Here is a 12142-nt window from a genome sequence, read left to right on the forward strand (position 1 = left end):
ACTCTCCCCTCTCGTTGTTATGCATCACCATGATCTTGCGTGTGCGTAGGAATTTTTTTAAAATTACTACATTTTCCAACAAAACAGACTCCAAAGCGTTCTACCGAGAATACCATCTGAGTACAGGCTTCACTGAGTCAGGGGGTCCTCCGAGGTGTCAAAGAGGGTCACCCAAGCAGGCGCAGGTCATTGGCCGGCCGGCACGCCCGAGGCCTTGCGCAGCTTCCAACGGGGCTGGTGGTGTGCCTCCTCCACGGGGTCCTCAAACGCTGCTCTCTTCTATTTCGAAGAGGCCACCTCATCTTCTTCGTCTTCCATCTCCTGTACTACTTTCCCCTCCCACTCTGCTATCAAGTTTCTCTCAGAACCGAACTGAACCGAATTCTGATATGCAATTAGTCTAGTGTAACACCTTCCAATTAGTTTTTTAAACAACCTTTGAATTATATTTGTGACATAAGACCGGCTCGGCTGCAGAGGCAGGTGTTGCAGGCAAATTAAAGCACCAAAAAATAGGGAGTTCCTAACCAACACACATGAGACCTCCTATTTAGCAACCTGCATGGGGGAGAGCGCACAAATGCACACCACCTCATGCGCAGGATTTGGGCTGGACCATGTGTGGACGAGTGGCGTCCCTGCTTTTTTCACTTTCATTATATATATATATATATATATATATATATATATATATATATTGCTTCATAATGTTCAAGATTTCAAACTAAAATGTGTATTTCAAAAATAAAATCATAAATTAAAAAAATGCATTTGGATTAAAAAATGTTTGCGAGTTCAATAAACATTCTTGATTTTTATGGAAATAATTCTTGAACTAGAAATTTTTTGCAATTTTTAAAAATATATGTGAATTCAAAAACATTCATGAATTGGGAAAAAACTTCACAAATTTGAAAAAAATATTCCCGAACCAAAATGTTACATTTTAAAAAATGTTCATGGATTTAATAAAAAAAATTCAGGAAGTTTAAGAAATATTCGTCACTTCAAAAACCGTTCATATTTTTCAAAAAAAATGTTAGTTCGAAAAACTTTAACCAATTTTTAAAGGCCGCGTGTTTAGAAAATTTTTATGACCTTCTCTTTTTTTATTTCCACAAATGATCATGATTTTGAAAAACAAATTCATAACTTTCAAAAATATGTACGCGAGTTTGAAAATAACATATTCAAGTATTAAAAATTTATCCTCAAACTCAATGTTTTTCACGAATTTGTATTGTTTGGAAGATTTTCATAAAAACAATAAATTGAAAAATTGTTCATGACTTTATTTTAATTTTATGAATTTCAACAAAAAGTTTGTGAACTATAAAAAAATAAGAAACCAAAATAAAAAGGAAAAAAGAGAACGAAAAAGAAAAGAAAAATACTCAGAAGAAAAAACAAAAGAAGTAAAAAGATAGTGGCGAAAAACCCAGAATTGACCGTCCTATCAGAGGACCAGGAGCAATTAATCTTTATCTTTACCTACTAATAAAGCGGCTATCGCTTCTGCCCGTCCGTCATTAGTACTTTTGCATAAAAGCCCCTGTGGTTTCGTGTATTCAACCCGCAATCCATTATTAAGCTGCCACGAAAAACGGTTCGCAGAAAAAATACCCGTACGCGTCTGCCTCCTCGCATCGCCTCGACCCTGGCCTCTGCCTAGGCCGAGCCAACCCTAGCTGCCGCCGCACCACTCGCCGCCGCGGCCGACCTCAACCCACCCGCCGCCCCCGCCGACCTCAACCCGCCCGCCGCCCCGTCCACACCTCTTCCCGCTCGCCACCCCCGCCGCGGCGCTCGAGCGCAGCTTCTGGATCAGGTCAACGCGGCGGCTCGACAGGCTGGGGACGATGCGTCTGCTCGATGCAAAACGGCGGCGGCGGGATCCAGCGGGCGCGGGAGAAGGAGAGATCCGGCGCGGCGGCGCGAAGTCCATGCAAGTGGAGGCGGGCCTCCATGGCTGGCAGGGAGAGCTCCAAGGTCATGGCGGTGATTCGATTTTTCTGGTAGAGAAGAGAGACAGAGGAGGATCCAGGGTGGAGGAGAGGTAGGAGAAGAAGGACGAGGAAGCTGGAAGGGTGCGGCAGGGGTGCAGCGGTGCGAGGGCACTGGTGCGCGTGAGGAGCGCCTCTCCTCGGGAGGATCAGGGAGGAGCGAGTGAAACTCAAATCGACTTCAGAGCAAGGTACTGGTGTAGAACTACGAAGAAGCAAGCTGACCAGATGCACACGTACTAGCCGGCAACAACGATGAAGGAAGCCAACCAGATGTGCACAAAACTACACTACATCATGCCTAATTGAATCCTCCGGTACGTGTTCCATTGGCTAATAGACCATGCTAGCTAGCTAGCAACCATGTAAATTCCCCACGCTTGATTGATTCCTTTGGGACTTTATTAACTTCTATATGTTCTTCCCATGATTATCTAGATAATGCTAACTGTTGATATTTCTTTCACGCATACATGGTTTTGCTTGGAGTTTTTCCACTGGCGACGTCTGAACTCTGAATATATGAACTTAAGGATAAATCTTATAGCAGATCAAAATCATGGTCCACGCAAAAAGAAGAGACCAGAATCATGGTTGTGCTGATTCCATAGGGGCCTCATGATGGTTTGTGTTCTTTTATTCAAATGAAAAAACCAAGATTATTATTGTAACTGTTACAGTTGTACTAGCAGGATTATCCTAGAAGCGGTGCCAATTTTCCATCAATTGATAACACTGTAAGGTAGTGAGTCATCTTTGTAGACTTTACCATGCCTAGATTGGTTGACTTGGATCACGTGTATGTCTTACACTTTTAGACAATTCTCACTTGCTATGCTAAGCTCGAATTTGAAGATACAAGTTGAGGTGTGTCTTGGGACAGTGTGACTAAAAACCGAACCTTCAGTTTATGCAATCAGAAGAAAAGTGAATGATTTTTCAATGAAAACAGAATACTTCTGAGCATAAGGATGAAAAAGTGCAGCAACCGACTTGGCTTATTGTTTTGGAAATTGCAACCGGTACTCTCCTTCTTGTTTTTGTGATCACTAGTGTTGTTACTGCCTCCAGAAGCTTCAATCTAAAGCCTTCTATAAGAATATCATCATGGAGTAGATCAAAAAGTTGGAGCAACGAGATAACAGTACTGATTGGTTGGTTTTAACTATATAAAATAAATTGATTATTTTGTCTAACATACATTGTTGCTAATTTGTTCATGCTTTCCTCAGATTCTGATATGCTGAAAAGTTTGCCAAAGTTGAGTCACTAGGAACTTGAAGTAGTGTGTTAGGATTTTAGCAACATAATTGGCTCAACTCTGGAGACTATAGTCTACAAAGAAACAATGAAGGATGGACCTGAGGTTTCTGTCATGTCATTATGCGCCTTTGAAGGTCATTGGACTAGCCAGCATGAGCTCTTTTACCAAAACAAGGTAGTTCGTTTGTCTAAAATTGCGACTCAGAAACACCTTTTAACTCAAATAATAAATAAATAAAATGGGATGAACATTGTAGGTTATTGATCTGGCAAGGTTGAATCATGAGAACATAGCAAAGTTTCTGGGCTATTGCAGAGAGAGTGACCCATTCTCGAGGATGTTAATCTTTGAGTAAAAATCAAATGGGACCCTGTACGAGCACCCACACTGTAAGTCTATCTCTTCAATTTCATTAGGACAAACTAAATATTTGCATTTTCTGTGTGTTGTAGATTTGATCTCATTTGTTTTCGTCCTTTATATGGGGAAGCGGCCCAATTCTCTTGGCTCAGATGAATGAAAATAGCCATCGACATCGCCCAAGGTTTAAGGTATTTGTACACCGAGTCGCAGCCTCCTTTCGCTATATCTGAGCTGAACTCCAATTCAGTATACGTTACAGAAGATTTTATATACAAACTGAACTTTGAAGTCCACTTGACAATTGCTCATGACTTGATAGAAATCATTCTTATGAGCAGGCTGACGACGTCGTCTATTGAAGCCCCACCGGCGACACGACGGGCCAGCTCCGACTTGTACGTGGGTGTGGGAACGCAGATCCGCGTTGCCAGCTTACACAAGGCCATGCTCAACGCGCCGACGCAGGGTTTATCGCCCGTCTTTGTCAGATAAGCAAAGCAATCCACCTTCCTCTTTCTCATCAGATCCATTTTATTGTGATATTGCATTTAAGTCAATCAATTTTTATGATTCTTTCAGTGTTAAAGAAAATGGAATTTACCTGAATAAATTGCGTGTATAGATATGTAGAGGATGAACTCAACAAGTGGATCTTTCAAGGTTAATTAGCTTTGCACATTTTATAAAATAGATGCAATGGCATAGCACCTTCAGTATCATGCTTGCACTCACATGTTGTTCCAACAGCACTATGAATGCTGCCCAGAATTGCCATGCCTTCAGCTTTCGCTATAAGTTCCTATGATGCTCCTTTTCAGGTGACTTTTCATGTGATTTCTACTTCTAAAAATTAGAAAGTACCTTCAGATCAAAGCAGTGGATTTGTAGATTTTCTGGGTATTGGTGCTACTCCATCTCCATTTGGCTTACGGTCTTTGGTCACTGATTCTGAGGTACGACGTTGTTTTACTTTTATGTTAAATCCCATTTAGCTTGGCACCTCCATTTATTGGTTCGGACCGAGCAAAGATCCTGTCGAGCAATATCACTGACTGGAAGCATAAATTTTCAAATCAGTGATGAGATAAATCTTGTGTACCGGTGCTTAGCAGCTAGCGAAGTGCGGCTGGTATTTTTGGTCTGTATGTAGGTAGCTTCCTGATGTGTGTGGCTGTTGTTCATTCACCACCTGAACTTATTTCTGTTGGCTTCATTTTAGTAAAGATGGGGTGGGGAAAAAACTACACCCTATATATGTAAGTTGACTGAAAATAATAATATGTTTCAGTAGCTATATTTCTCTGTTTCCTAACATGGTTGTAGGCTAGATGTTCGTGTTGGTTTGTCTTGCTGTAGAACTTGCCCCTATTCATTTGTTACACATTTTGTGTAGCTATCAAGGAAGAAAGTAATGGACATTCACAGGTCAGAGTCTCCCCATCAGCATTTGATGGCAGGGGCCGCTGCTTTACAGAAGATGGATGTGAAACCAAAATCATATTCTACCAACTTTTATTTAATGCATATTATCATTTAGCAATACGTTGGCTGTGCCTCCCCGTGATCAATGGAGATCTTCTGTAGATGTATTGGAGTTTTGTCATGCGTTAAACTTCTCAATGGTTGACCATGGAAAATCTGTGTAGTTCTTATTTTGTACATATGCTTCTGGTTTCAAGGAGAATTCTTACTCCTTTTGGAATTACCATCTTTAAACATTGTAGATCCCAATCTCTTGTGTATTTGCATCAAATACTGTTTTTCGAATGCTTATCATGTATAATACTAAACTCCCTCCCCCTACTTCTTCTGTCACATGTGTTGTTCCTTCGTCATCAGTGAGCTCCAGAAAACACAACTGCAAGGTAGAGAATAGTTGCCACTTAGTTAGCATTTTAGTTAGCAGTGTAGACATGTTAGTAATACTATAATGTTGGACAATAAATGACTTCGACTACATTCGAACGAACTTATCTTGCTTCCAAGAAGAGTAAAATCATCTTTAATAATTTCCCGGATTTTGCTTATATTCATGTTTCTTAACATGTTTGGAATGTCGTTTCCTCCAAAATGCGACATTTACCTTCCATGGGGAGCATAGGATGCATTTTTTATCAGTTGATGACTGAAAAAAATCACTTTTCTGATAAAAACGCTATCCATCAGTTGGACTTAATTAATTGCCTTCTAGACACACCTTCAAATATATACAGGTTCTCTAATAAGGTAGTCGTGGGAACACTATATTTTTGGTTTACATTGTAAATGTTTCCAGTGACCATAAATTTGACTTTCTTTTTTGCTTCTTTTCAGCTTTCAGGTCCTAAATGAGAAGGTAAGGATGTACTTGAGCAGTATGAGAAGACCGAGTTCCATTATCTCAGAAGCCAGAAGTTTCCCATTAATCTTTGGTTCTAAAATTTGTTTAAGAAAATGGTCATTCTGCTATTAGCACCACGATTATGTGTCAATTGTAGATTCTTAATTGGTTAGAATTATTTTATATGTTTGATTCCTTTGGTTCATATTTATTCAACAACAAAATATTTTCGAGATTGGTCAATTTGAGGATCAAACTTCAAACATGTGAATTGATGTGGCATCAAGCTAAATCTATTGATACATAGCTATCCTTTTTTGCTTTGCACAATTAATATTGTTACTGGAGATGTATGTTAATCCTCTAGCTTTGCTCATTTTATCTTTTGATTTCATCTGAGTTGATAGGATATTGTGTCATGCGTTCAAAAATTATATGGTCATGTGGGTGGATTGTTTCTCCCGTTGCAACGCACAGGCATGTTTCCTAGTCGCTATTTAAGCGGGGAATAGGATCTCCAGCGCGTTGGGCGTTGCCTACATCCAAACGCCCAACCCGCACCGCGTGGCTTTGGGCTGGCCAAGTACGATGCAAGATGAGCGGTGCGCCTGGTTTTATTTTTGTTTTAACTCTTTTCTTTTATTAATTAAGTTTTAAAAAGATATCGTTAAATTTTAAAATATTCCATAAACTATAAATGGTCATATTTAAGAAAATATATTTGTGAAATAAAAAAATATGAAATTAAAAAAAATCATGAATGCACAGGTTCTACGTCATTTTCAGAAATCATTTGAGTATTCAAAAAGTGTTCGCCAATATTTAGAAAAAAGTTAATGAAATCAAAAAATATTTGTTCAGGAAATTTAAAAAGGTTCAATTTTTTTAGAAAATACATGTGATTTGTGAAATTGTAAACAAATGATTCTGAATTTGTAATATGTTCGTGAAAAAAATGTTCAGGAGTTTTAAAAATAATTGCGATTTGAAAAATTATAAGAGAATACTGAAAAGATAGTTTGCAAATTTGAAAAAACTTTTGTTCATTTTTAAAATGTTCTCAAAATTTAAAACATGTTCATAAATTAATAAAAATGTGTAATAAATACAGAAATTATTAATAAATAGTTATTTCTTTTCTGAAAGGAAAGAAAAATTTAGAATAAAACTCAAAATTACTTTTTTCTTAAAAAAACACAGAAGGTTCTGGATCCTTCTTTATCATGGGAACTACACACAATAAAAAGGCACAAATGGGTTGAACCATTATGTGGCAGCAACACTCTTCAGCAACCCACTGGTGGATTATGCTTTCCGTGTCAGCACCCTGCAAGATGGGAAGTTCCACAATTCCTATTTGCTGCCATTGGCGGTAAAGTGACGCCAAATCCCATGGGAAAGGAAGCACGTGAAATTAAGTGGGGTGTCCTGTTTAAGTATGCTTTGTTCCTGGTTTTAGGAACCATTCAGAAGGATTCAGTAAAGTTCAGAGCCGATTTTTTTCGTTTTTCCCATTAATTATTTCACTGGTTATTTTTTCCTTTTTCGAAATTCTGAAAACCATTTGCATTTTAAAAATTATTTGGAATTTTAACTAGTTTTATCATTTACAGTTTTTTCTAGAAATTCAAAAGCATTCATGTGTTTTCAAAAAATGTTCGCGTTTTCATAAAATGTTTCAAAAAAATCCAAGTTTTTCAAAAATTGTATGCGTTATGTATAGTATCTTTTCCATTTTCCTAAAATATATGTGTTTTTAAACAAATTTGGAAATTGAAAATTTAAAAATTTCTGAGAATTTTAAATGATATTCGTGCACCCTCTGGCGGTACAGTGCCTGTCTCTTGCATTATTGAGTCACTACAGTACACATGAATTGCCATAATATGCACAGATAAGAATGCAAGACTGTAGCTAATGGACTAGCTCGGCACCTGTGCCTATGCCTTTGGGGGCAATTTGACGGAAAAATCCTTCACACAGGAGCTCCCGGTACTATAGCTAGGGCGCCCCTATATATCACATTCAGCGAGACGGTACGAACCCTCGCTGAAGGGTGACGTGACTGGGGAACAACATCCTCGTTTTTTGTTTTTTATTCATTTTTTGTTTTTTGTTTTATTTTGTTTTTCTACTTCCAAATGTCCTAATAAATATATTTCAAAAATCGCTCTACATAAAACATTTGAAAAGTGTTGACCAAGCATTTGAAAAAGGTTAAATGTCTATAGAGAAAATGTTTATCACGTATACAAATAAAATAAAATATGTATGAAACTATTTGATCATGTATTAAAAAAATGTTGATTAAGTATTTAATAAAAATATTGAACAAGTGTTTGAGAAATGTTAATCAAGCATTTGGAAAATGTTAAATATGTATAGAAAAAATGTTGACCATGTATTAAAAAATGATAATCAAGTATATTTTTTAATATGTATAGAAAAATGTTGATCATGTATTCAAAAAATTATGTCTAATTTTTGCATGTACATAAAAATGTTAATTAAGCATTTGAAGAAAATATTGAGCAAGTATTTTAAAAATGTTCAATGTGTTTAAAAAAAGTTGTCCATGTCCTAAAAAAAAATTAATATTTCATTTAAAGACTGTTAATTAAGCATTTGAAAAATGTTAAATGTGCATAGAAAAAATATAGACCATATATTAGGAAAATTTAATCTTGTATTTGGAAAATGTTAATAGAGTATTTGAAAAGTTTTGAAATTGTGTATAGATAAAATATTGACCATGTATTCAAAAAAGTTAATCATGTATTTGAAAAATGTTAATCAAGAATTTTAAACTTTTGAAAATATCTGTATAGATAAAATGTTGATCATGTATTTTGAAAATACGAAATATGTATTGGAAAAATGTCAAACATGTATCAGAAAACTATTGTTGACATATACAAAAATTGTAGAATAAAACCCAAAAGAAATGAAGAAGACCAAAAAAATGAAGACCCAAAAAGAAATGAACTAAAACTAAGAGAATGAAAAATAAAACCAAAGAAAGAAATGAAAAAGAAAAGGAAAAACCCCCAGAGAAAACCGAATAAGAGAAACATAAAAAACGGTGGAGAAAACTAGCTCTTTTACCTCAAGTAGGATGCACCCTATAGTTTCGTCACGAACACGTGACAGCCCCTTTTTCTCCACTATTTCTTTCATTAGGTGTGTGTTAATGGGCCGAGCCAATTGACACACCAGATAAAGAAATCCTTCAGCGAGAGATCCTTCTATCTCGGTTAATGCAAGATATACTCGCTTGCTCTAGATAAGCCAACTTGACGTAAATTGCCGACTCATGTTATGTGGTAACTGTGGGTTGTGGCAGTTCAGCCTGGCAAAGAGTGGTGGGTTGTAGAGGCGCTTCTGGGGATCCTTCCAACTCGCTTAATGCAAGATATCCTCCCACGGTCTAGCTATGGCAACTTGACATAAATCGATGACTCGTGTGTTACATGGTAACTGTGGGCTGTGGCAGTTCGGCCTGGCAAAGAGTGGTGGGTTGTAGAGGCACCTTTGGGATCCTTCCAACTCACTTAATGCAAGATATACTCGCCACAATCTAGCTAACGCAACTTGACGTAATTGATGGCTCGTGTATTGCGCGGTAATTGTGGGTCGTGGTAGTTCGGCCTAGCAAATGCTTTATCAACAATTTTCAAATTCAAGATTAACATTTTTTTGAATGCATGATCAACATTTTTCCATACACATTTAACAATTTCTAAACACTTTATTAACATTTTTAAAGACGTGTTCAACATTTTTTCATATACTTGATTCACATTTTAATATACAATGATAAAAACAATTCATTATTTTAATGCATGGTCCACACTTTCTCTATACACATTTACTATTTCCAAATGCTTGTTTAAATTTTTTGAAAATACCTTTTCTACATCATTTGAATGCTAGATTAATATTTTCATATACATGATCAAAATATTTCATTATTTTTTTTAATGCATGGTCAACATATTTTCTAGAAACATTTAACATTTTTCAAATGCATGATTACATTTGTTGAAATATTATGAAACTATATTTTTGTAATATATATGTTTGGATAATTTGAAGTGTAAACAAAACTAAAAAATGGAATCAAAAAACGAAATAAAAACGTGGAAAACAGAAAAAAAATTAGGCAGTGTCCTTCCGCCCAATGGGCCGGCCCATATGCTCGCATGAGTCGTTTCAGCGAGTCGACATAGGGGCGCCCAGTTCTTTGTTCCGAAAAAACCACGCATCCTTAATATCTCAAATTCTCATCAAAATAGAACCAACCTGTGGTTGAGATGGTTAGGTGGACAGTGGTATCCCCAACCCACCAGGGTTCAAATCCTGGTGCTCGCATTATTTCTGGATTTATTTCAGGATTTTCGGCGATGCGCTTTCAGTGAGAGGAGACGTTCCCGTCGACGACGAGGCGCCTACGGTGACTTCATAAATCTCAAGATGATGTGCCGGCTCAGTCTTTCGGAGGTGCTCATAGGGGTAGGGTGTGCGTGTGTGCGTTCATAGGGGTGAGTGTATGCGCATGTATATGAGCGCTTGTGTCTGTACTGATGCTCAAAAAAAAATTCTCATCAAAATATTAAGACTTTAAAAGGCTACTGATTTTAATTCCATTTTCTCACTTTCTATTTCTTTCATATTTTCATATTTTCCTTTTCTATATATATATTTAAATTAAATAGGACAACATAGTTCCCGAGTAAAGTATTTATTACCCCAAAATTAATGAGAATTTGAAAACCTGTTAAGAATTTTAAAATTCATGAACAATATTTAAATTTAACATTTTTTTCTAATTTCGTGAACATTATATTCAAATACATGAATTTTAAATTCACTACTAATTTTATAAATCCACGATTTATTTTATAAATTCAGGCATATTTGAAAAAACAAAGATATTTTTTAATTCATAAATAGTGAACATTATTTTAATTTGTGTCTTATATTTTTTTCACTTTTTCTTATACTTTATCAATATTTTAAATAGTCATGATATTTCTTAACTATTGATAAACATTTTGTAGAAACATGGATATTTTTAAATAGGAGAATGATTTTTTTTGTAAACAGTGAACTCTAAATTCATGATTTTAAAAAAATTTATGAGCATTGTTTTAATTCGTAAACATTTTTCTTTGTTTCTTCAAAATCTAGTTTATTGTCAAAATTAAAAGTTTCTTACTCTCTCGATTGCAATGAAATCCAAATTGACCATAAATTAGACTGGTCAAATGTGGACTATATGTGAGGAAAATTATACAAGTGGATTCGTATTCGAAAGTAGCTTTCAAATTTGACACTAAACTAGACTCATCAAATATAGATTAATGGTTTAATTATGATCAAAGTTAGATTTTGGAATGCGCACACGCGTCGGTCATCGCTATACTAATATCTGATGACTATTTATTGTTGGAGGCAAGATCAACCTGAACTACGAGCTACGAGTTCTTGCAGACATCCAAAGAACCTACGAGAACTGTAGTAATGTAATGTGAACTGCAAATATATAGTAAGCACCAGATAAATGTGGGGGTTCTTCATAGAGGATTTGAACAAGGTGGTAGTCCTACACGTCTCGCAGATGCGAATTTTATCAATGCTAAACAATGTCTAAACAAAAAGCCCGAGTCTAAAACTGATGAATGATAGCTATATATATAGAGAAGCCTAAGACAAGTAGGTCCCCAGTTATTAAAAGGAAATAATCGATCTTAATTTTTCTTGCGCCTGGGCTGGCCCACCAATGTTGAGGTGTATGTTGATTCGGGTTGTCGAGCGATATGCGTGTATGGAATTCCATCGAACCTGCACCTCCACGTACATGCGCATACACATATTTTATATGTTTCCATCTCGCATCTTAACACGTGGCTTCTACAATTCTCTATTAACTCTCCATGAATAAATGATAATATCTTATTTCTCTTATAGGCAACAAATCAGTAATTTATACAGGTCGCATGTGGGCCATGGGTTGGTAATTGGGCTGCCCATAGCCATGGTTTGGTAATTGGGCTGGCCCATAGCTATGCAAGTTACATGTTTTAGGTGCTATTCTATGATGTGTTTCCAATTTGACGCTCTTTGCTCAAATAGTCGGCTGAACTCATAAGCAAGCTAACAGAGCCAGCGAAACGTTCAAGAAGGTTCTGG

The 12142-nt window shown here is 36.5% G+C and overlaps 1 long non-coding RNA gene across 7 annotated transcripts; it reads left to right on the forward strand.

The window, feature by feature from the left end:
• The first annotated feature begins 1608 nt into the window (after positions 1–1608).
• On the forward strand, positions 1609–6280 carry LOC125545869 (uncharacterized). Of its 7 annotated transcripts, none has more exons than XR_007300323.2 (6): positions 1609–2320; positions 2956–3157; positions 3236–3441; positions 3524–3656; positions 3758–3818; positions 3969–6280. It is a non-coding gene; the product is annotated as an uncharacterized LOC125545869 (long non-coding RNA). The 7 variants fall into 7 exon arrangements; XR_007300324.2 differs by having other exon boundaries at positions 3075–3157; XR_007300325.2 differs by having other exon boundaries at positions 1619–3157; positions 3969–4583; positions 5024–6280.
• Positions 6281–12142: the final 5862 nt, after the last annotated feature.

The sequence above is a fragment of the Triticum urartu genome, chromosome 1A (assembly GCF_056163025.1).
Source record: "Triticum urartu cultivar PI428250 chromosome 1A, HENAU_Tu73, whole genome shotgun sequence".
Taxonomy (NCBI): domain Eukaryota; kingdom Viridiplantae; phylum Streptophyta; class Magnoliopsida; order Poales; family Poaceae; genus Triticum; species Triticum urartu.